Source organism: Doryrhamphus excisus, chromosome 13 (assembly GCF_030265055.1).
Source record: "Doryrhamphus excisus isolate RoL2022-K1 chromosome 13, RoL_Dexc_1.0, whole genome shotgun sequence".
In the NCBI taxonomy this organism is placed as follows: Eukaryota; Metazoa; Chordata; class Actinopteri; order Syngnathiformes; family Syngnathidae; genus Doryrhamphus; species Doryrhamphus excisus.
Window position 1 is genome coordinate 3,100,845 of NC_080478.1, and position 14,541 is coordinate 3,115,385.

The following is a 14,541-nucleotide window of genomic DNA, read 5'->3' on the forward strand; positions in this document are numbered from 1 at the left end:
GTCAGGCAAGAGCAGAAACCATGAAAAGCTTACAGCACCTGGTATTCCCAGGCGGTCTCCCATCCAAGTACTAACCAGGGCCGCCCCTGCTTAGCTTCCGAGATCGGACGAGATCGGGCGTTTTCAGGGTAGTATGGCCGTAAGCTGCCAGGACAACTGAAAAGATCTTATTTGAAGGCGACCCAGGCCAAACTAGATCCAGCAAAAAGTGTCAAACAGCGCCCTCTGCTGTCAGGCTAGAGCAGAAACCATAAAAAGCTTACAGCACCTGGTATTCCCAGGCGGTCTCCCATCCAAGTACTAACCAGGCCCGCCCCTGCTTAGCTTCCGAGATTGGACGAGATCAGGCGTTTTCAGGGTGGTATGGCCGTAAGCTGCCAGGACAACTGAAAAGATCTTATTTGAAGGCGACGCAGGCCAAACTAGATCAAGCAAAAAGTGTCAAACAGCGCCCTCTGCTGTCAGGCTAGAGCAGAAACCATAAAAAGCTTACAGCACCTGGTATTCCCAGGCGGTCTCCCATCCAAGTACTAACCAGGCCCTCCCCTGCCTAGCTTCCGAGATCAGGCGTTTTCAGGGTAGTATGGCCGTAAGCTTTAAGGACAACTGAAAAAATCTTATTTGAAGGCCACGCAGGCCAAACTAGACTCCAGCAAAAAGTGTCAAACAGCGCCCTCTGCTGTCAGGCAAGAGCAGAAACCATAAAAAGCTTACAGCACCTGGTATTCCCAGGCGGTCTCCCATCCAAGTACTAACCAGGCCCGCCCCTGCTTAGCTTCCGAGATCGGACGAGATCGGGCGTTTTCAGGGTAGTATGGCCGTAAGCTGCCACATCAACTGAAAAGATCCTATTTGAAGGCGAGGCAGGCCAAACTAGACTCCAGCAAAAAGTGTCAAACAGCGCCCTCTGCTGTCAGGCAAGAGCAGAAACCATAAAAAGCTTACAGCACCTGGTATTCCCAGGCGGTCTCCCATCCAAGTACTAACCAGGCCCGCCCCTGCTTAGCTTCCGAGATCGGGCGTTTTCAGGGTAGTATGGCCAAAAGCTGCCAAGGCAACTGAAAAGATCCTATTTGAAGGCGACGCAGGCCAAACTAGACTACAGCAAAAAGTGTCAAACAGCGCCCTCTGCTGTCAGGCAAGAGCAGAAACCATAAAAAGCTTACAGCACCTGGTATTCCCAGGCGGTCTCCCATCCAAGTACTAACCAGGCCCGCCCCTGCTTAGCTTCCGAGATCGGACGAGATCGGGCGTTTTCAGGGTAGTATGGCCATAAGCTTCCAGGTCAACTGAAAAGATCCTATTTGAAGAAGACGCAGGCCAAACTAGACTACAGCAAAAAGTGTCAAACAGCGCCCTCTGCTGTCAGGCAAGAGCAGAAACCATAAAAAGCTTACAGCACCTGGTATTCCCAGGCGGTCTCCCATCCAAGTACTAACCAGGCCCGCCCCTGCTTAGCTTCCGAGATCGGACGAGATCGGGCGTTTTCAGGGTAGTATGGCCGTAAGCTGCCACATCAACTGAAAAGATCCTATTTGAAGGCGACGCAGGCCAAACTAGACTCCAGCAAAAAGTGTCAAACAGCGCCCTCTGCTGTCAGGCAAGAGCGGAAACCATAAAAAGCTTACAGCACCTGGTATTCACAGGCGGTCTCCCATCCAAGTACTAACCAGGCCCGCCCCTGCTTAGCTTCCGAGATCGGGCGTTTTCAGGGTAGTATGGCCGTAATCTGCCAGGACAACTGAAAAGATCTTATTTGAAGGCGACGCAGGCCAAACTAGATCCAGCAAAAAGTGTCAAACAGCGCCCTCTGCTGTCAGGCTAGAGCAGAAACCATAAAAAGCTTACAGCACCTGGTATTCCCAGGCGGTCTCCCATCCAAGTACTAACCAGGCCCGCCCCTGCTTAGCTTCCGAGATCGGACGAGATCGGGCATTTTCAGGGTAGTATGGCCGTAAGCTGCCAGGTCAACTGAAAAGATCCTATTTGAAGGTGACGCAGGCCAAACTAGACTACAGCAAAAAGTGTCAAACAGCGCCCTCTGCTGTCAGGCAAGAGCAGAAACCATAAAAAGCTTACAGCACCTGGTATTCCCAGGCGGTCTCCCATCCAAGTACTAACCAGGCCCGCCCCTGCTTAGCTTCCTAGATCGGACGAGATCGGGCGTTTTCAGGGTAGTATGGCCGAAGGCTGCCAGGACAACTGAAAAGATCTTATTTGAAGGCGACGCAGGCCAAACTAGATCCAGCAAAAAGTGTCAAACAGCGCCCTCTGCTGTCAGGCTAGAGCAGAAACCATAAAAAGCTTACAGCACCTGGTATTCCCAGGCGGTCTCCCATCCAAGTACTAACCAGGCCCGCCCCTGCTTAGCTTCCGAGATCGGACGAGATCGGGCGTTTTCAGGGTAGTATGGCCATAAGCTGCCAGGTCAACTGAAAAGATCCTATTTGAAGAAGACGCAGGCCAAACTAGACTCCAGCAAAAAGTGTCAAACAGCGCCCTCTGCTGTCAGGCAAGAGCAGAAACCATAAAAAGCTTACAGCACCTGGTAATCCCAGGCGGTCTCCCATCCAAGTACTAACCAGGCCCGCCCCTGCTTAGCTTCCGAGATCGGACGAGATCGGGCGTTTTCAGGGTAGTATGGCCGTAAGCTGCAAGGGCAACTGAAAAGATCCTATTTGAAGGCGACGCAGGCCAAACTAGACTCCAGCAAAAAGTGTCAAACAGCGCCCTCTGCTGTCAGGCAAGAGCAGAAACCATAAAAAGCTTACAGCACCTGGTATTCCCAGGCGGTCTCCCATCCAAGTACTAACCAGGCCCGCCCCTGCTTAGCTTCCGAGATCGGACGAGATCGGGCTTTTTCAGGGTAGTATGGCCGTAAGCTGCCAGGGCAACTGAAAAGATCCTATTTGAAGAAGACGCAGGCCAAACTAGACTCCAGCAAAAAGTGTCAAACAGCGCCCTCTGCTGTCAGGCAAGAGCAGAAACCATGAAAAGCTTACAGCACCTGGTATTCCCAGGCGGTCTCCCATCCAAGTACTAACCAGGCCCGCCCCTGCTTAGCTTCCAAGATCGGACGAGATCGGGCGTTTTCAGGGTAGTATGGCCGTAAGCTGCCAGGACAACTGAAAAGATCTTATTTGAAGGCGACCCAGGCCAAACTAGATCCAGCAAAAAGTGTCAAACAGCGCCCTCTGCTGTCAGGCTAGAGCAGAAACCATAAAAAGCTTACAGCACCTGGTATTCCCAGGCGGTCTCCCATCCAAGTACTAACCAGGCCCGCCCCTGCTTAGCTTCCGAGATCGGACGAGATCGGGCATTTTCAGGGTAGTATGGCCGTAAGCTGCCAGGTCAACTGAAAAGATCCTATTTGAAGGTGACGCAGGCCAAACTAGACTACAGCAAAAAGTGTCAAACAGCGCCCTCTGCTGTCAGGCAAGAGCAGAAACCATAAAAAGCTTACAGCACCTGGTATTCACAGGCGGTCTCCCATCCAAGTACTAACCAGGCCCGCCCCTGCTTAGCTTCCGAGATCGGGCGTTTTCAGGGTAGTATGGCCGTAAGCTGCCAGGACAACTGAAAACATCCTATTTGAAGAAGACGCAGGCCAAACTAGACTCCAGCAAAAAGTGTCAAACAGCGCCCTCTGCTGTCAGGCAAGAGCAGAAACCATAAAAAGCTTACAGCACCTGGTAATCCCAGGCGGTCTCCCATCCAAGTACTAACCAGGACCGCCCCTGCTTAGCTTCCGAGATCGGACGAGATCGGGCGTTTTCAGGGTAGTATGGCCGTAAGCTGCAAGGGCAACTGAAAAGATCCTATTTGAAGGCGACGCAGGCCAAACTAGACTCCAGCAAAAAGTGTCAAACAGCGCCCTCTGCTGTCAGGCAAGAGCAGAAACCATGAAAAGCTTACAGCACCTGGTATTCCCAGGCGGTCTCCCATCCAAGTACTAACCAGGCCCGCCCCTGCTTAGCTTCCGAGATCGGACGAGATCGGGCGTTTTCAGGGTAGTATGGCCGTAAGCTGCCAGGACAACTGAAAAGATCTTATTTGAAGGCGACCCAGGCCAAACTAGATCCAGCAAAAAGTGTCAAACAGCGCCCTCTGCTGTCAGGCTAGAGCAGAAACCATAAAAAGCTTACAGCACCTGGTATTCCCAGGCGGTCTCCCATCCAAGTACTAACCAGGCCCGCCCCTGCTTAGCTTCCGAGATCGGGCGTTTTCAGGGTAGTATGGCCGTAAGCTGCCAGGACAACTGAAAAGATCTTATTTGAAGGCGACGCAGGCCAAACTAGATCCATTAAAAAGTGTCAAACAGCGCCCTCTGCTGTTAGGCAAGAGCAGAAACCATAAAAAGCTTACAGCACCTGGTATTCCCAGGCGGTCTCCCATTCAAGTACTAACCAGGCCCGCCCCTGCTTAGCCTCTGAGATCGGACGAGATCGGGCGTTTTCAAGGTAGTATGGCCGTAAGCTGCCAGGTCAACTGAAAAGATCCTATTTGAAGGTGACGCAGGCCAAACTAGACTCCAGCAAAACATGTCAAACAGCGCCCTCTGCTGTCAGGCAAGATCAGAAACCATAAAAAGCTTACAGCACCTGGTATTCCCAGGCGGTCTCCCATCCATGTACTAACCAGGCCCGCCCCTGCTTAGCTTCCGAGATCGGGCGTTTTCAGGGTAGTATGGCCGTAAGCTGCCAGGTCAACTGAAAAGATCCTATTTGAAGGTGACGCAGGCCAAACTAGACTCCAGCAAAACATGTCAAACAGCGCCCTCTGCTGTCAGGCAAGAGCAGAAACCATGAAAAGCTTACAACACCTGGTATTCCCAGGCGGTCTCCCATCCAAGTACTAACCAGGCCCGCCCCTGCTTAGCTTCCGAGATCGGACGAGATCGGGCGTTTTCAGGGTAGTATGGCCATAAGCTTCCAGGTCAACTGAAAAGATCCTATTTGAAGAAGACGCAGGCCAAACTAGACTCCAGCAAAAAGTGTCAAACAGCGCCCTCTGCTGTCAGGCAAGAGCAAAAACCATGAAAAGCTTACAGCACCTGGTATTCCCAGGCGGTCTCCCATCCAAGTACTAACCAGGCCCGCCCCTGCTTAGCTTCCGAGATCGGACGAGATCGGGTGTTTTCAGGGTAGTATGGCCGTAAGCTGCCAGGACAACTGAAAAGATCTTATTTGAAGGCGACCCAGGCCAAACTAGATCCAGCAAAAAGTGTCAAACAGCGCCCTCTGCTGTCAGGCTAGAGCAGAAACCATAAAAAGCTTACAGCACCTGGTATTCCCAGGCGGCCTCCCATCCAAGTACTAACCAGGCCCGCCCCTGCTTAGCTTCCGAGATCGGACGAGATCGGGCATTTTCAGGGTAGTATGGCCGTAAGCTGCCAGGTCAACTGAAAAGATCCTATTTGAAGGTGACGCAGGCCAAACTAGACTACAGCAAAAAGTGTCAAACAGCGCCCTCTGCTGTCAGGCAAGAGCAGAAACCATAAAAAGCTTACAGCACCTGGTATTCCCAGGCGGTCTCCCATCCAAGTACTAACCAGGCCCGCCCCTGCTTAGCTTCCGAGATCGGGCGTTTTCAGGGTAGTATGGCCGTAAGCTGCCAGGACAACTGAAAAGATCCTATTTGAAGAAGACGCAGGCCAAACTAGACTCCAGCAAAAAGTGTCAAACAGCGCCCTCTGCTGTCAGGCAAGAGCAGAAACCATAAAAAGCTTACAGCACCTGGTAATCCCAGGCGGTCTCCCATCCAAGTACTAACCAGGACCGCCCCTGCTTAGCTTCCGAGATCGGACGAGATCGGGTGTTTTCAGGGTAGTATGGCCGTAAGCTGCAAGGGCAACTGAAAAGATCCTATTTGAAGGCGACGCAGGCCAAACTAGACTCCAGCAAAAAGTGTCAAACAGCGCCCTCTGCTGTCAGGCAAGAGCAGAAACCATGAAAAGCTTACAGCACCTGGTATTCCCAGGCGGTCTCCCATCCAAGTACTAACCAGGGCCGCCCCTGCTTAGCTTCCGAGATCGGACGAGATCGGGCGTTTTCAGGGTAGTATGGCCGTAAGCTGCCAGGACAACTGAAAAGATCTTATTTGAAGGCGACCCAGGCCAAACTAGATCCAGCAAAAAGTGTCAAACAGCGCCCTCTGCTGTCAGGCTAGAGCAGAAACCATAAAAAGCTTACAGCACCTGGTATTCCCAGGCGGTCTCCCATCCAAGTACTAACCAGGCCCGCCCCTGCTTAGCTTCCGAGATTGGACGAGATCAGGCGTTTTCAGGGTGGTATGGCCGTAAGCTGCCAGGACAACTGAAAAGATCTTATTTGAAGGCGACGCAGGCCAAACTAGATCAAGCAAAAAGTGTCAAACAGCGCCCTCTGCTGTCAGGCTAGAGCAGAAACCATAAAAAGCTTACAGCACCTGGTATTCCCAGGCGGTCTCCCATCCAAGTACTAACCAGGCCCTCCCCTGCCTAGCTTCCGAGATCAGGCGTTTTCAGGGTAGTATGGCCGTAAGCTTTAAGGACAACTGAAAAAATCTTATTTGAAGGCCACGCAGGCCAAACTAGACTCCAGCAAAAAGTGTCAAACAGCGCCCTCTGCTGTCAGGCAAGAGCAGAAACCATAAAAAGCTTACAGCACCTGGTATTCCCAGGCGGTCTCCCATCCAAGTACTAACCAGGCCCGCCCCTGCTTAGCTTCCGAGATCGGACGAGATCGGGCGTTTTCAGGGTAGTATGGCCGTAAGCTGCCACATCAACTGAAAAGATCCTATTTGAAGGCGAGGCAGGCCAAACTAGACTCCAGCAAAAAGTGTCAAACAGCGCCCTCTGCTGTCAGGCAAGAGCAGAAACCATAAAAAGCTTACAGCACCTGGTATTCCCAGGCGGTCTCCCATCCAAGTACTAACCAGGCCCGCCCCTGCTTAGCTTCCGAGATCGGGCGTTTTCAGGGTAGTATGGCCAAAAGCTGCCAAGGCAACTGAAAAGATCCTATTTGAAGGCGACGCAGGCCAAACTAGACTACAGCAAAAAGTGTCAAACAGCGCCCTCTGCTGTCAGGCAAGAGCAGAAACCATAAAAAGCTTACAGCACCTGGTATTCCCAGGCGGTCTCCCATCCAAGTACTAACCAGGCCCGCCCCTGCTTAGCTTCCGAGATCGGACGAGATCGGGCGTTTTCAGGGTAGTATGGCCATAAGCTTCCAGGTCAACTGAAAAGATCCTATTTGAAGAAGACGCAGGCCAAACTAGACTACAGCAAAAAGTGTCAAACAGCGCCCTCTGCTGTCAGGCAAGAGCAGAAACCATAAAAAGCTTACAGCACCTGGTATTCCCAGGCGGTCTCCCATCCAAGTACTAACCAGGCCCGCCCCTGCTTAGCTTCCGAGATCGGACGAGATCGGGCGTTTTCAGGGTAGTATGGCCGTAAGCTGCCACATCAACTGAAAAGATCCTATTTGAAGGCGACGCAGGCCAAACTAGACTCCAGCAAAAAGTGTCAAACAGCGCCCTCTGCTGTCAGGCAAGAGCGGAAACCATAAAAAGCTTACAGCACCTGGTATTCACAGGCGGTCTCCCATCCAAGTACTAACCAGGCCCGCCCCTGCTTAGCTTCCGAGATCGGGCGTTTTCAGGGTAGTATGGCCGTAATCTGCCAGGACAACTGAAAAGATCTTATTTGAAGGCGACGCAGGCCAAACTAGATCCAGCAAAAAGTGTCAAACAGCGCCCTCTGCTGTCAGGCTAGAGCAGAAACCATAAAAAGCTTACAGCACCTGGTATTCCCAGGCGGTCTCCCATCCAAGTACTAACCAGGCCCGCCCCTGCTTAGCTTCCGAGATCGGACGAGATCGGGCATTTTCAGGGTAGTATGGCCGTAAGCTGCCAGGTCAACTGAAAAGATCCTATTTGAAGGTGACGCAGGCCAAACTAGACTACAGCAAAAAGTGTCAAACAGCGCCCTCTGCTGTCAGGCAAGAGCAGAAACCATAAAAAGCTTACAGCACCTGGTATTCCCAGGCGGTCTCCCATCCAAGTACTAACCAGGCCCGCCCCTGCTTAGCTTCCTAGATCGGACGAGATCGGGCGTTTTCAGGGTAGTATGGCCGAAGGCTGCCAGGACAACTGAAAAGATCTTATTTGAAGGCGACGCAGGCCAAACTAGATCCAGCAAAAAGTGTCAAACAGCGCCCTCTGCTGTCAGGCTAGAGCAGAAACCATAAAAAGCTTACAGCACCTGGTATTCCCAGGCGGTCTCCCATCCAAGTACTAACCAGGCCCGCCCCTGCTTAGCTTCCGAGATCGGACGAGATCGGGCGTTTTCAGGGTAGTATGGCCATAAGCTGCCAGGTCAACTGAAAAGATCCTATTTGAAGAAGACGCAGGCCAAACTAGACTCCAGCAAAAAGTGTCAAACAGCGCCCTCTGCTGTCAGGCAAGAGCAGAAACCATAAAAAGCTTACAGCACCTGGTAATCCCAGGCGGTCTCCCATCCAAGTACTAACCAGGCCCGCCCCTGCTTAGCTTCCGAGATCGGACGAGATCGGGCGTTTTCAGGGTAGTATGGCCGTAAGCTGCAAGGGCAACTGAAAAGATCCTATTTGAAGGCGACGCAGGCCAAACTAGACTCCAGCAAAAAGTGTCAAACAGCGCCCTCTGCTGTCAGGCAAGAGCAGAAACCATAAAAAGCTTACAGCACCTGGTATTCCCAGGCGGTCTCCCATCCAAGTACTAACCAGGCCCGCCCCTGCTTAGCTTCCGAGATCGGACGAGATCGGGCTTTTTCAGGGTAGTATGGCCGTAAGCTGCCAGGGCAACTGAAAAGATCCTATTTGAAGAAGACGCAGGCCAAACTAGACTCCAGCAAAAAGTGTCAAACAGCGCCCTCTGCTGTCAGGCAAGAGCAGAAACCATGAAAAGCTTACAGCACCTGGTATTCCCAGGCGGTCTCCCATCCAAGTACTAACCAGGCCCGCCCCTGCTTAGCTTCCAAGATCGGACGAGATCGGGCGTTTTCAGGGTAGTATGGCCGTAAGCTGCCAGGACAACTGAAAAGATCTTATTTGAAGGCGACCCAGGCCAAACTAGATCCAGCAAAAAGTGTCAAACAGCGCCCTCTGCTGTCAGGCTAGAGCAGAAACCATAAAAAGCTTACAGCACCTGGTATTCCCAGGCGGTCTCCCATCCAAGTACTAACCAGGCCCGCCCCTGCTTAGCTTCCGAGATCGGACGAGATCGGGCATTTTCAGGGTAGTATGGCCGTAAGCTGCCAGGTCAACTGAAAAGATCCTATTTGAAGGTGACGCAGGCCAAACTAGACTACAGCAAAAAGTGTCAAACAGCGCCCTCTGCTGTCAGGCAAGAGCAGAAACCATAAAAAGCTTACAGCACCTGGTATTCACAGGCGGTCTCCCATCCAAGTACTAACCAGGCCCGCCCCTGCTTAGCTTCCGAGATCGGGCGTTTTCAGGGTAGTATGGCCGTAAGCTGCCAGGACAACTGAAAAGATCCTATTTGAAGAAGACGCAGGCCAAACTAGACTCCAGCAAAAAGTGTCAAACAGCGCCCTCTGCTGTCAGGCAAGAGCAGAAACCATAAAAAGCTTACAGCACCTGGTAATCCCAGGCGGTCTCCCATCCAAGTACTAACCAGGACCGCCCCTGCTTAGCTTCCGAGATCGGACGAGATCGGGCGTTTTCAGGGTAGTATGGCCGTAAGCTGCAAGGGCAACTGAAAAGATCCTATTTGAAGGCGACGCAGGCCAAACTAGACTCCAGCAAAAAGTGTCAAACAGCGCCCTCTGCTGTCAGGCAAGAGCAGAAACCATGAAAAGCTTACAGCACCTGGTATTCCCAGGCGGTCTCCCATCCAAGTACTAACCAGGCCCGCCCCTGCTTAGCTTCCGAGATCGGACGAGATCGGGCGTTTTCAGGGTAGTATGGCCGTAAGCTGCCAGGACAACTGAAAAGATCTTATTTGAAGGCGACCCAGGCCAAACTAGATCCAGCAAAAAGTGTCAAACAGCGCCCTCTGCTGTCAGGCTAGAGCAGAAACCATAAAAAGCTTACAGCACCTGGTATTCCCAGGCGGTCTCCCATCCAAGTACTAACCAGGCCCGCCCCTGCTTAGCTTCCGAGATCGGGCGTTTTCAGGGTAGTATGGCCGTAAGCTGCCAGGACAACTGAAAAGATCTTATTTGAAGGCGACGCAGGCCAAACTAGATCCAGCAAAAAGTGTCAAACAGCGCCCTCTGCTGTTAGGCAAGAGCAGAAACCATAAAAAGCTTACAGCACCTGGTATTCCCAGGCGGTCTCCCATTCAAGTACTAACCAGGCCCGCCCCTGCTTAGCCTCTGAGATCGGACGAGATCGGGCGTTTTCAAGGTAGTATGGCCGTAAGCTGCCAGGTCAACTGAAAAGATCCTATTTGAAGGTGACGCAGGCCAAACTAGACTCCAGCAAAACATGTCAAACAGCGCCCTCTGCTGTCAGGCAAGATCAGAAACCATAAAAAGCTTACAGCACCTGGTATTCCCAGGCGGTCTCCCATCCATGTACTAACCAGGCCTGCCCCTGCTTAGCTTCCGAGATCGGGCGTTTTCAGGGTAGTATGGCCGTAAGCTGCCAGGTCAACTGAAAAGATCCTATTTGAAGGTGACGCAGGCCAAACTAGACTCCAGCAAAACATGTCAAACAGCGCCCTCTGCTGTCAGGCAAGAGCAGAAACCATGAAAAGCTTACAACACCTGGTATTCCCAGGCGGTCTCCCATCCAAGTACTAACCAGGCCCGCCCCTGCTTAGCTCCCGAGATCGGACGAGATCAGGCGTTTTCAGGGTGGTATGGCCGTAAGCTGCCAGGACAACTGAAAAGATCTTATTTGAAGGCGACGCAGGCCAAACTAGATCAAGCAAAAAGTGTCAAACAGCGCCCTCTGCTGTCAGGCTAGAGCAGAAACCATAAAAAGCTTACAGCACCTGGTATTCCCAGGCGGTCGCCCATCCAAGTACTAACCAGGCCCTCCCCTGCTTAGCTTCCGAGATCAGGCGTTTTCAGGGTAGTATGGCCGTAAGCTTTAAGGACAACTGAAAAAATCTTATTTGAAGGCCACGCAGGCCAAACTAGACTCCAGCAAAAAGTGTCAAACAGCGCCCTCTGCTGTCAGGCAAGAGCAGAAACCATAAAAAGCTTACAGCACCTGGTATTCCCAGGCGGTCTCCCATCCAAGTACTAACCAGGCCCGCCCCTGCTTAGCTTCCGAGATCGGGCGTTTTCAGGGTAGTATGGCCAAAAGCTGCCAAGGCAACTGAAAAGATCCTATTTGAAGGCGACGCAGGCCAAACTAGACTACAGCAAAAAGTGTCAAACAGCGCCCTCTGCTGTCAGGCAAGAGCAGAAACCATAAAAAGCTTACAGCACCTGGTATTCCCAGGCGGTCTCCCATCCAAGTACTAACCAGGCCCGCCCCTGCTTAGCTTCCGAGATCGGACGAGATCGGGCGTTTTCAGGGTAGTATGGCCATAAGCTTCCAGGTCAACTGAAAAGATCCTATTTGAAGAAGACGCAGGCCAAACTAGACTCCAGCAAAAAGTGTCAAACAGCGCCCTCTGCTGTCAGGCAAGAGCAGAAACCATGAAAAGCTTACAGCACCTGGTATTCCCAGGCGGTCTCCCATCCAAGTACTAACCAGGCCCGCCCCTGCTTAGCTTCCGAGATCGGACGAGATCGGGTGTTTTCAGGGTAGTATGGCCGTAAGCTGCCAGGACAACTGAAAAGATCTTATTTGAAGGCGACCCAGGCCAAACTAGATCCAGCAAAAAGTGTCAAACAGCGCCCTCTGCTGTCAGGCTAGAGCAGAAACCATAAAAAGCTTACAGCACCTGGTATTCCCAGGCGGCCTCCCATCCAAGTACTAACCAGGCCCGCCCCTGCTTAGCTTCCGAGATCGGACGAGATCGGGCATTTTCAGGGTAGTATGGCCGTAAGCTGCCAGGTCAACTGAAAAGATCCTATTTGAAGGTGACGCAGGCCAAACTAGACTACAGCAAAAAGTGTCAAACAGCGCCCTCTGCTGTCAGGCAAGAGCAGAAACCATAAAAAGCTTACAGCACCTGGTATTCACAGGCGGTCTCCCATCCAAGTACTAACCAGGCCCGCCCCTGCTTAGCTTCCGAGATCGGGCGTTTTCAGGGTAGTATGGCCGTAAGCTGCCAGGACAACTGAAAAGATCCTATTTGAAGAAGACGCAGGCCAAACTAGACTCCAGCAAAAAGTGTCAAACAGCGCCCTCTGCTGTCAGGCAAGAGCAGAAACCATAAAAAGCTTACAGCACCTGGTAATCCCAGGCGGTCTCCCATCCAAGTACTAACCAGGACCGCCCCTGCTTAGCTTCCGAGATCGGACGAGATCGGGTGTTTTCAGGGTAGTATGGCCGTAAGCTGCAAGGGCAACTGAAAAGATCCTATTTGAAGGCGACGCAGGCCAAACTAGACTCCAGCAAAAAGTGTCAAACAGCGCCCTCTGCTGTCAGGCAAGAGCAGAAACCATGAAAAGCTTACAGCACCTGGTATTCCCAGGCGGTCTCCCATCCAAGTACTAACCAGGGCCGCCCCTGCTTAGCTTCCGAGATCGGACGAGATCGGGCGTTTTCAGGGTAGTATGGCCGTAAGCTGCCAGGACAACTGAAAAGATCTTATTTGAAGGCGACCCAGGCCAAACTAGATCCAGCAAAAAGTGTCAAACAGCGCCCTCTGCTGTCAGGCTAGAGCAGAAACCATAAAAAGCTTACAGCACCTGGTATTCCCAGGCGGTCTCCCATCCAAGTACTAACCAGGCCCGCCCCTGCTTAGCTTCCGAGATTGGACGAGATCAGGCGTTTTCAGGGTGGTATGGCCGTAAGCTGCCAGGACAACTGAAAAGATCTTATTTGAAGGCGACGCAGGCCAAACTAGATCAAGCAAAAAGTGTCAAACAGCGCCCTCTGCTGTCAGGCTAGAGCAGAAACCATAAAAAGCTTACAGCACCTGGTATTCCCAGGCGGTCTCCCATCCAAGTACTAACCAGGCCCTCCCCTGCCTAGCTTCCGAGATCAGGCGTTTTCAGGGTAGTATGGCCGTAAGCTTTAAGGACAACTGAAAAAATCTTATTTGAAGGCCACGCAGGCCAAACTAGACTCCAGCAAAAAGTGTCAAACAGCGCCTTCTGCTGTCAGGCAAGAGCAGAAACCATAAAAAGCTTACAGCACCTGGTATTCCCAGGCGGTCTCCCATCCAAGTACTAACCAGGCCCGCCCCTGCTTAGCTTCCGAGATCGGACGAGATCGGGCGTTTTCAGGGTAGTATGGCCGTAAGCTGCCACATCAACTGAAAAGATCCTATTTGAAGGCGAGGCAGGCCAAACTAGACTCCAGCAAAAAGTGTCAAACAGCGCCCTCTGCTGTCAGGCAAGAGCAGAAACCATAAAAAGCTTACAGCACCTGGTATTCCCAGGCGGTCTCCCATCCAAGTACTAACCAGGCCCGCCCCTGCTTAGCTTCCGAGATCGGGCGTTTTCAGGGTAGTATGGCCAAAAGCTGCCAAGGCAACTGAAAAGATCCTATTTGAAGGCGACGCAGGCCAAACTAGACTACAGCAAAAAGTGTCAAACAGCGCCCTCTGCTGTCAGGCAAGAGCAGAAACCATAAAAAGCTTACAGCACCTGGTATTCCCAGGCGGTCTCCCATCCAAGTACTAACCAGGCCCGCCCCTGCTTAGCTTCCGAGATCGGACGAGATCGGGCGTTTTCAGGGTAGTACGGCCATAAGCTTCCAGGTCAACTGAAAAGATCCTATTTGAAGAAGACGCAGGCCAAACTAGACTACAGCAAAAAGTGTCAAACAGCGCCCTCTGCTGTCAGGCAAGAGCAGAAACCATAAAAAGCTTACAGCACCTGGTATTCCCAGGCGGTCTCCCATCCAAGTACTAACCAGGCCCGCCCCTGCTTAGCTTCCGAGATCGGACGAGATCGGGCGTTTTCAGGGTAGTATGGCCGTAAGCTGCCACATCAACTGAAAAGATCCTATTTGAAGGCGACGCAGGCCAAACTAGACTCCAGCAAAAAGTGTCAAACAGCGCCCTCTGCTGTCAGGCAAGAGCGGAAACCATAAAAAGCTTACAGCACCTGGTATTCACAGGCGGTCTCCCATCCAAGTACTAACCAGGCCCGCCCCTGCTTAGCTTCCGAGATCGGGCGTTTTCAGGGTAGTATGGCCGTAATCTGCCAGGACAACTGAAAAGATCTTATTTGAAGGCGACGCAGGCCAAACTAGATCCAGCAAAAAGTGTCAAACAGCGCCCTCTGCTGTCAGGCTAGAGCAGAAACCATAAAAAGCTTACAGCACCTGGTATTCCCAGGCGGTCTCCCATCCAAGTACTAACCAGGCCCGCCCCTGCTTAGCTTCCGAGATCGGACGAGATCGGGCATTTTCAGGGTAGTATGGCCGTAAGCTGCCAGGTCAACTGAAAAGATCCTATTTGAAGGTGACGCAGGCCAAACTAGAC

At 52.1% G+C, this 14,541-nt stretch overlaps 45 non-coding genes and 19 pseudogenes across 45 annotated transcripts; all 64 read right to left on the reverse strand.

The window, feature by feature from the left end:
- Positions 1-26: 26 nt before the first annotated feature.
- On the reverse strand, positions 27-145 carry LOC131143394 (5S ribosomal RNA). The gene has a single exon (XR_009133443.1). It is a non-coding gene; the product is annotated as a 5S ribosomal RNA (ribosomal RNA).
- A 111-nt stretch (positions 146-256) lies between these two features.
- On the reverse strand, positions 257-375 carry LOC131097235 (5S ribosomal RNA). Its single transcript, XR_009116146.1, has one exon. It is a non-coding gene; the product is annotated as a 5S ribosomal RNA (ribosomal RNA).
- Positions 376-486: 111 nt separating this feature from the next.
- LOC131142068 (5S ribosomal RNA) lies at positions 487-595 on the reverse strand (annotated as a pseudogene).
- A 112-nt stretch (positions 596-707) lies between these two features.
- LOC131098208 (5S ribosomal RNA) lies at positions 708-826 on the reverse strand. Its single transcript, XR_009117084.1, has one exon. It is a non-coding gene; the product is annotated as a 5S ribosomal RNA (ribosomal RNA).
- A 112-nt stretch (positions 827-938) lies between these two features.
- Positions 939-1,047, reverse strand: LOC131141407 (5S ribosomal RNA; annotated as a pseudogene).
- A 112-nt stretch (positions 1,048-1,159) lies between these two features.
- LOC131100772 (5S ribosomal RNA) lies at positions 1,160-1,278 on the reverse strand. The gene has a single exon (XR_009119126.1). It is a non-coding gene; the product is annotated as a 5S ribosomal RNA (ribosomal RNA).
- Positions 1,279-1,390: 112 nt separating this feature from the next.
- Positions 1,391-1,509, reverse strand: LOC131098219 (5S ribosomal RNA). Its single transcript, XR_009117095.1, has one exon. It is a non-coding gene; the product is annotated as a 5S ribosomal RNA (ribosomal RNA).
- Positions 1,510-1,621: 112 nt separating this feature from the next.
- Positions 1,622-1,730, reverse strand: LOC131141558 (5S ribosomal RNA; annotated as a pseudogene).
- A 111-nt stretch (positions 1,731-1,841) lies between these two features.
- Positions 1,842-1,960, reverse strand: LOC131141920 (5S ribosomal RNA). The gene has a single exon (XR_009132583.1). It is a non-coding gene; the product is annotated as a 5S ribosomal RNA (ribosomal RNA).
- Positions 1,961-2,072: 112 nt separating this feature from the next.
- LOC131100029 (5S ribosomal RNA) lies at positions 2,073-2,191 on the reverse strand. Its single transcript, XR_009118796.1, has one exon. It is a non-coding gene; the product is annotated as a 5S ribosomal RNA (ribosomal RNA).
- A 111-nt stretch (positions 2,192-2,302) lies between these two features.
- Positions 2,303-2,421, reverse strand: LOC131100783 (5S ribosomal RNA). Its single transcript, XR_009119127.1, has one exon. It is a non-coding gene; the product is annotated as a 5S ribosomal RNA (ribosomal RNA).
- A 112-nt stretch (positions 2,422-2,533) lies between these two features.
- On the reverse strand, positions 2,534-2,652 carry LOC131097580 (5S ribosomal RNA). Its single transcript, XR_009116479.1, has one exon. It is a non-coding gene; the product is annotated as a 5S ribosomal RNA (ribosomal RNA).
- Positions 2,653-2,764: 112 nt separating this feature from the next.
- LOC131143173 (5S ribosomal RNA) lies at positions 2,765-2,883 on the reverse strand. Its single transcript, XR_009133226.1, has one exon. It is a non-coding gene; the product is annotated as a 5S ribosomal RNA (ribosomal RNA).
- A 112-nt stretch (positions 2,884-2,995) lies between these two features.
- On the reverse strand, positions 2,996-3,114 carry LOC131142937 (5S ribosomal RNA). Its single transcript, XR_009132996.1, has one exon. It is a non-coding gene; the product is annotated as a 5S ribosomal RNA (ribosomal RNA).
- Positions 3,115-3,225: 111 nt separating this feature from the next.
- LOC131141932 (5S ribosomal RNA) lies at positions 3,226-3,344 on the reverse strand. The gene has a single exon (XR_009132584.1). It is a non-coding gene; the product is annotated as a 5S ribosomal RNA (ribosomal RNA).
- A 112-nt stretch (positions 3,345-3,456) lies between these two features.
- LOC131101145 (5S ribosomal RNA) lies at positions 3,457-3,565 on the reverse strand (annotated as a pseudogene).
- Positions 3,566-3,677: 112 nt separating this feature from the next.
- Positions 3,678-3,796, reverse strand: LOC131098975 (5S ribosomal RNA). Its single transcript, XR_009117819.1, has one exon. It is a non-coding gene; the product is annotated as a 5S ribosomal RNA (ribosomal RNA).
- A 112-nt stretch (positions 3,797-3,908) lies between these two features.
- Positions 3,909-4,027, reverse strand: LOC131098231 (5S ribosomal RNA). The gene has a single exon (XR_009117107.1). It is a non-coding gene; the product is annotated as a 5S ribosomal RNA (ribosomal RNA).
- A 111-nt stretch (positions 4,028-4,138) lies between these two features.
- Positions 4,139-4,247, reverse strand: LOC131100660 (5S ribosomal RNA; annotated as a pseudogene).
- Positions 4,248-4,358: 111 nt separating this feature from the next.
- LOC131099651 (5S ribosomal RNA) lies at positions 4,359-4,477 on the reverse strand. The gene has a single exon (XR_009118474.1). It is a non-coding gene; the product is annotated as a 5S ribosomal RNA (ribosomal RNA).
- Positions 4,478-4,589: 112 nt separating this feature from the next.
- LOC131141153 (5S ribosomal RNA) lies at positions 4,590-4,698 on the reverse strand (annotated as a pseudogene).
- A 112-nt stretch (positions 4,699-4,810) lies between these two features.
- LOC131142984 (5S ribosomal RNA) lies at positions 4,811-4,929 on the reverse strand. The gene has a single exon (XR_009133042.1). It is a non-coding gene; the product is annotated as a 5S ribosomal RNA (ribosomal RNA).
- Positions 4,930-5,041: 112 nt separating this feature from the next.
- On the reverse strand, positions 5,042-5,160 carry LOC131142540 (5S ribosomal RNA). The gene has a single exon (XR_009132644.1). It is a non-coding gene; the product is annotated as a 5S ribosomal RNA (ribosomal RNA).
- Positions 5,161-5,271: 111 nt separating this feature from the next.
- Positions 5,272-5,390, reverse strand: LOC131143414 (5S ribosomal RNA). Its single transcript, XR_009133462.1, has one exon. It is a non-coding gene; the product is annotated as a 5S ribosomal RNA (ribosomal RNA).
- Positions 5,391-5,502: 112 nt separating this feature from the next.
- On the reverse strand, positions 5,503-5,611 carry LOC131100661 (5S ribosomal RNA; annotated as a pseudogene).
- Positions 5,612-5,723: 112 nt separating this feature from the next.
- On the reverse strand, positions 5,724-5,842 carry LOC131098325 (5S ribosomal RNA). Its single transcript, XR_009117201.1, has one exon. It is a non-coding gene; the product is annotated as a 5S ribosomal RNA (ribosomal RNA).
- A 112-nt stretch (positions 5,843-5,954) lies between these two features.
- Positions 5,955-6,073, reverse strand: LOC131143397 (5S ribosomal RNA). The gene has a single exon (XR_009133445.1). It is a non-coding gene; the product is annotated as a 5S ribosomal RNA (ribosomal RNA).
- A 111-nt stretch (positions 6,074-6,184) lies between these two features.
- On the reverse strand, positions 6,185-6,303 carry LOC131097236 (5S ribosomal RNA). Its single transcript, XR_009116147.1, has one exon. It is a non-coding gene; the product is annotated as a 5S ribosomal RNA (ribosomal RNA).
- Positions 6,304-6,414: 111 nt separating this feature from the next.
- LOC131142069 (5S ribosomal RNA) lies at positions 6,415-6,523 on the reverse strand (annotated as a pseudogene).
- A 112-nt stretch (positions 6,524-6,635) lies between these two features.
- Positions 6,636-6,754, reverse strand: LOC131098242 (5S ribosomal RNA). The gene has a single exon (XR_009117118.1). It is a non-coding gene; the product is annotated as a 5S ribosomal RNA (ribosomal RNA).
- A 112-nt stretch (positions 6,755-6,866) lies between these two features.
- LOC131141408 (5S ribosomal RNA) lies at positions 6,867-6,975 on the reverse strand (annotated as a pseudogene).
- Positions 6,976-7,087: 112 nt separating this feature from the next.
- Positions 7,088-7,206, reverse strand: LOC131100794 (5S ribosomal RNA). The gene has a single exon (XR_009119128.1). It is a non-coding gene; the product is annotated as a 5S ribosomal RNA (ribosomal RNA).
- Positions 7,207-7,318: 112 nt separating this feature from the next.
- On the reverse strand, positions 7,319-7,437 carry LOC131098253 (5S ribosomal RNA). Its single transcript, XR_009117129.1, has one exon. It is a non-coding gene; the product is annotated as a 5S ribosomal RNA (ribosomal RNA).
- Positions 7,438-7,549: 112 nt separating this feature from the next.
- LOC131141559 (5S ribosomal RNA) lies at positions 7,550-7,658 on the reverse strand (annotated as a pseudogene).
- A 111-nt stretch (positions 7,659-7,769) lies between these two features.
- Positions 7,770-7,888, reverse strand: LOC131141944 (5S ribosomal RNA). The gene has a single exon (XR_009132585.1). It is a non-coding gene; the product is annotated as a 5S ribosomal RNA (ribosomal RNA).
- A 112-nt stretch (positions 7,889-8,000) lies between these two features.
- LOC131100031 (5S ribosomal RNA) lies at positions 8,001-8,119 on the reverse strand. Its single transcript, XR_009118798.1, has one exon. It is a non-coding gene; the product is annotated as a 5S ribosomal RNA (ribosomal RNA).
- A 111-nt stretch (positions 8,120-8,230) lies between these two features.
- LOC131100807 (5S ribosomal RNA) lies at positions 8,231-8,349 on the reverse strand. The gene has a single exon (XR_009119129.1). It is a non-coding gene; the product is annotated as a 5S ribosomal RNA (ribosomal RNA).
- A 112-nt stretch (positions 8,350-8,461) lies between these two features.
- On the reverse strand, positions 8,462-8,580 carry LOC131097582 (5S ribosomal RNA). The gene has a single exon (XR_009116480.1). It is a non-coding gene; the product is annotated as a 5S ribosomal RNA (ribosomal RNA).
- A 112-nt stretch (positions 8,581-8,692) lies between these two features.
- On the reverse strand, positions 8,693-8,811 carry LOC131143174 (5S ribosomal RNA). Its single transcript, XR_009133227.1, has one exon. It is a non-coding gene; the product is annotated as a 5S ribosomal RNA (ribosomal RNA).
- A 112-nt stretch (positions 8,812-8,923) lies between these two features.
- On the reverse strand, positions 8,924-9,042 carry LOC131142938 (5S ribosomal RNA). Its single transcript, XR_009132997.1, has one exon. It is a non-coding gene; the product is annotated as a 5S ribosomal RNA (ribosomal RNA).
- A 111-nt stretch (positions 9,043-9,153) lies between these two features.
- On the reverse strand, positions 9,154-9,272 carry LOC131141955 (5S ribosomal RNA). Its single transcript, XR_009132586.1, has one exon. It is a non-coding gene; the product is annotated as a 5S ribosomal RNA (ribosomal RNA).
- Positions 9,273-9,384: 112 nt separating this feature from the next.
- Positions 9,385-9,493, reverse strand: LOC131101146 (5S ribosomal RNA; annotated as a pseudogene).
- A 112-nt stretch (positions 9,494-9,605) lies between these two features.
- On the reverse strand, positions 9,606-9,724 carry LOC131098976 (5S ribosomal RNA). The gene has a single exon (XR_009117820.1). It is a non-coding gene; the product is annotated as a 5S ribosomal RNA (ribosomal RNA).
- Positions 9,725-9,836: 112 nt separating this feature from the next.
- LOC131098264 (5S ribosomal RNA) lies at positions 9,837-9,955 on the reverse strand. Its single transcript, XR_009117140.1, has one exon. It is a non-coding gene; the product is annotated as a 5S ribosomal RNA (ribosomal RNA).
- Positions 9,956-10,066: 111 nt separating this feature from the next.
- LOC131100662 (5S ribosomal RNA) lies at positions 10,067-10,175 on the reverse strand (annotated as a pseudogene).
- Positions 10,176-10,286: 111 nt separating this feature from the next.
- On the reverse strand, positions 10,287-10,405 carry LOC131099652 (5S ribosomal RNA). Its single transcript, XR_009118475.1, has one exon. It is a non-coding gene; the product is annotated as a 5S ribosomal RNA (ribosomal RNA).
- A 112-nt stretch (positions 10,406-10,517) lies between these two features.
- LOC131140806 (5S ribosomal RNA) lies at positions 10,518-10,626 on the reverse strand (annotated as a pseudogene).
- Positions 10,627-10,738: 112 nt separating this feature from the next.
- Positions 10,739-10,857, reverse strand: LOC131097144 (5S ribosomal RNA). The gene has a single exon (XR_009116057.1). It is a non-coding gene; the product is annotated as a 5S ribosomal RNA (ribosomal RNA).
- A 111-nt stretch (positions 10,858-10,968) lies between these two features.
- On the reverse strand, positions 10,969-11,077 carry LOC131101073 (5S ribosomal RNA; annotated as a pseudogene).
- Positions 11,078-11,189: 112 nt separating this feature from the next.
- LOC131141409 (5S ribosomal RNA) lies at positions 11,190-11,298 on the reverse strand (annotated as a pseudogene).
- Positions 11,299-11,410: 112 nt separating this feature from the next.
- Positions 11,411-11,529, reverse strand: LOC131100819 (5S ribosomal RNA). Its single transcript, XR_009119130.1, has one exon. It is a non-coding gene; the product is annotated as a 5S ribosomal RNA (ribosomal RNA).
- A 112-nt stretch (positions 11,530-11,641) lies between these two features.
- LOC131142697 (5S ribosomal RNA) lies at positions 11,642-11,760 on the reverse strand. The gene has a single exon (XR_009132766.1). It is a non-coding gene; the product is annotated as a 5S ribosomal RNA (ribosomal RNA).
- A 111-nt stretch (positions 11,761-11,871) lies between these two features.
- On the reverse strand, positions 11,872-11,990 carry LOC131143415 (5S ribosomal RNA). Its single transcript, XR_009133463.1, has one exon. It is a non-coding gene; the product is annotated as a 5S ribosomal RNA (ribosomal RNA).
- A 112-nt stretch (positions 11,991-12,102) lies between these two features.
- LOC131101147 (5S ribosomal RNA) lies at positions 12,103-12,211 on the reverse strand (annotated as a pseudogene).
- Positions 12,212-12,323: 112 nt separating this feature from the next.
- On the reverse strand, positions 12,324-12,442 carry LOC131098326 (5S ribosomal RNA). Its single transcript, XR_009117202.1, has one exon. It is a non-coding gene; the product is annotated as a 5S ribosomal RNA (ribosomal RNA).
- Positions 12,443-12,554: 112 nt separating this feature from the next.
- On the reverse strand, positions 12,555-12,673 carry LOC131143398 (5S ribosomal RNA). The gene has a single exon (XR_009133446.1). It is a non-coding gene; the product is annotated as a 5S ribosomal RNA (ribosomal RNA).
- A 111-nt stretch (positions 12,674-12,784) lies between these two features.
- Positions 12,785-12,903, reverse strand: LOC131097238 (5S ribosomal RNA). Its single transcript, XR_009116149.1, has one exon. It is a non-coding gene; the product is annotated as a 5S ribosomal RNA (ribosomal RNA).
- Positions 12,904-13,014: 111 nt separating this feature from the next.
- LOC131142070 (5S ribosomal RNA) lies at positions 13,015-13,123 on the reverse strand (annotated as a pseudogene).
- A 112-nt stretch (positions 13,124-13,235) lies between these two features.
- LOC131098275 (5S ribosomal RNA) lies at positions 13,236-13,354 on the reverse strand. Its single transcript, XR_009117151.1, has one exon. It is a non-coding gene; the product is annotated as a 5S ribosomal RNA (ribosomal RNA).
- A 112-nt stretch (positions 13,355-13,466) lies between these two features.
- On the reverse strand, positions 13,467-13,575 carry LOC131141410 (5S ribosomal RNA; annotated as a pseudogene).
- A 112-nt stretch (positions 13,576-13,687) lies between these two features.
- LOC131143300 (5S ribosomal RNA) lies at positions 13,688-13,806 on the reverse strand. The gene has a single exon (XR_009133351.1). It is a non-coding gene; the product is annotated as a 5S ribosomal RNA (ribosomal RNA).
- A 112-nt stretch (positions 13,807-13,918) lies between these two features.
- Positions 13,919-14,037, reverse strand: LOC131098286 (5S ribosomal RNA). The gene has a single exon (XR_009117162.1). It is a non-coding gene; the product is annotated as a 5S ribosomal RNA (ribosomal RNA).
- A 112-nt stretch (positions 14,038-14,149) lies between these two features.
- LOC131141560 (5S ribosomal RNA) lies at positions 14,150-14,258 on the reverse strand (annotated as a pseudogene).
- Positions 14,259-14,369: 111 nt separating this feature from the next.
- Positions 14,370-14,488, reverse strand: LOC131141966 (5S ribosomal RNA). Its single transcript, XR_009132587.1, has one exon. It is a non-coding gene; the product is annotated as a 5S ribosomal RNA (ribosomal RNA).
- Positions 14,489-14,541: the final 53 nt, after the last annotated feature.